This window comes from Austrofundulus limnaeus, unplaced genomic scaffold (assembly GCF_001266775.1).
Source record: "Austrofundulus limnaeus strain Quisiro unplaced genomic scaffold, Austrofundulus_limnaeus-1.0 Scaffold493, whole genome shotgun sequence".
In the NCBI taxonomy this organism is placed as follows: Eukaryota; Metazoa; Chordata; class Actinopteri; order Cyprinodontiformes; family Rivulidae; genus Austrofundulus; species Austrofundulus limnaeus.
In genome coordinates this window covers 135,073-137,792 of record NW_013952895.1, presented here as the reverse complement: position 1 = coordinate 137,792, position 2,720 = coordinate 135,073, and positions in this window count along the sequence as shown.

Below are 2,720 nucleotides of genomic sequence, written 5' to 3'. Positions count from 1 at the left end.
TATATATACAGTAGAGTTAAGGGAGCAGGAGTCTTTGGGCTGGGCCTTTTCAGAGCAGAAGCAGCAGTTGTGGGTGTTGGGGCAGCAGATTAACAGCAACCTGATTTTCACACTCAAAGCTGTTCAACACAAGACTGGTGCTTTGTTTTTAAAATGAGAGAGATGTTTCTCCAAAACTCACARGAGCGGCATAAAAAGCCTTTAACTTACAACCCAAGTTTCAAAGAAAAGTTGGGATATTTTGTAAAATGTAAATAAAACAAAAATGCTACAATTTGCTAATCTCATAGACCTGTTTTTTTTTTACTCACAATGGAACTAAGTGAACATGGAAAAATGGCAGCAAAATCTTTAAAAACTTTRGGACAGCATCCCATCACCTATAGTTCATAATATCTGAGTTCTTAGACGTTTACAGCCTCTAGTTAAAAGAAGAGCAGATGCTTCATGGTGGGAAACCGCTGGAGCAACTTTAAAGAGATGTTGCTGCCATCGAATTTAAAATTACATTTTTGTTCACAACATTACACAATGTTCCATTGTGATTGAAAAATAAAATAAAATTATATAAACCAGTGGCCCTGCGACTTGAAAGGAGAGGATGTAAAGAGGATGGATGGATGGATGGATGGATGGATGGATGGATGGATGGATTCTTTAATCTGTACATTTTACACCATGTCCTAACTATTTTTGAAATGGGATTATGCATTAAATAAGCATTTGTACGTGATCAGTCAGATTTTGTTCTGATTTAAAAATCACCAAGGAGATTACCAAAGAGTTGACATGCAACATTTGGTTCAAAAAAGAAATATTTAAAAAGATAAATAAATAAAATTAAGCGGCAGTGACACTGGATGTCCACAAGAGGGATGGTAATATCCAGTCCCWGTGGTTGTACCTCCTTCTCCTCATGGTCCTCCTCTCTCTCGGTGTTCTTCCTTTGTGGTGAGCAGTGGTGTGAGCACATCTTGTAGCTGAGTTATATGCACTGTTCTTGACCCCTGACCCCTCCTCCTCCTCACAATACTCTGTCTTTCCCCTCACTATTTGTCTCACAGATGAACACAATGACACATCCAAAAACAACAAACAGAGCTGTGCAGGAGGGGTGAGGAACACATACTCCACATTATGTACAGATTTAGTGACACAGCATCACTGCTCTGGGTTGTGTAGCAGAAAGGTAGGCAGCATGGCAACACTTAATGCCTCATTTTATCTCCATGTTTTCTGCAGTKGGTTCTTCTGAGCCAGTGAAGGTGTGGTTTGATTTTTGAGCATCGCTTTGTTTCCGTGTCTTGTTTCAATTCTGTGCCAAGAATCATTTTAAGTTTGTCAAACAGCCGTCAACATAAAAAAGAATTATGTTCTTTGTAATTTCCTCTCTGCTTTTGGTGGATATCTATTCATTTTATTGAGTTGTAATCTTGGTTTTATCTGCTGGGATGTCTTGTAGCTGAAACCCTGGTTGTGTGTGGCATGCATGTCGCCATGCTGAAGTCAGGCGGTGCATTTTCTTTGCACTTGTGCTCACAGGTGATGTGCTGGGTCTTCAAAAGTGCACAGCTCATCTGTTTCCATTATTTTGTTCTAATTCTGTAACAGATAGGGAAACATTTATCAGGAAAAATATAAATATGTTTAGTTTCCTTCTTTATCTGTGATATGATCTGTGCAGTCATTAGACTTGCTGTTTTTGGATACTGAGGAAAGATTCATAGAAAAAAAAATTTCATGTGTTTTTATTCGTTTTGTTTTTGTGCAACATTTTATTGGATGACCGCTTTCTTGGCCAGGTATGAGATGTCAAAACAACAGTGATGGGCACAGTTCCGCTAATCCACAAATAGCAGAACTAGCTTTGTTTAGCAAATTCACTTTTTTGCTAAGACTGAAAATTGTTAGCAGACTGATTAGCTTTCCTCTAAATTATTGTCCACTAACTTTAAGTCCAGCAAAAATAATAATAATAAAAATCACAATTGTTAAACTTCTATTTTTATGCTATTTATTTAAAATTCAATTAAAACTATCCCAGCAGTACTGGACGTGTCAGGAACCTTGAGTGTAGCCTGCAGTGTTTTTAGCAGCTAAACTTCAAACTAAGAGCAAAAAAGAAAAAAAAATCATTTTACAAAATTTAAATAACATAAACAAAAATGTACTATGACGAAAATATGGCAGAGAAAGTATATGCTATTTGTTTGACTAACTTCAAATGATATTGATAACAATACAAACTTCATCAAAGAAATGCTTTTATTCTGAAAGTGTTACACTGGAAGTATCACAAGTTAGACAGAGCTATAACTCTGGTTTGGACTGGCTGACATGCCACAGATGATCCCACTCASCTTCAGATTAAACCAATCRAAAACTAACAGCAGGTTTCCATCAGTCCCACCAGTTTTCTACTGGAAGGAGATGATTGGCTGTGTCCAAAWRCAGGGGCTGCATCCACCTGTCCAGGCCCTTTGATGACTGAACACTTGAAGGAAGTGGTTGTGAATTTAGCTGGTCTGAACTTCGCTTTGTTCACGCCATCACCCTGGCATACAACATAACCCATACAAATGAATCTGGTAAATTGATGTTGTTAAACCGATCTGCTGTATTTGCACTAAACTGACGTATGCCAGGACACATGTCCTTTCGCCTATAGGCCAGAGGACATATGCTAGGGTGACGGCATAAAACAGAAATGATCAAATGAG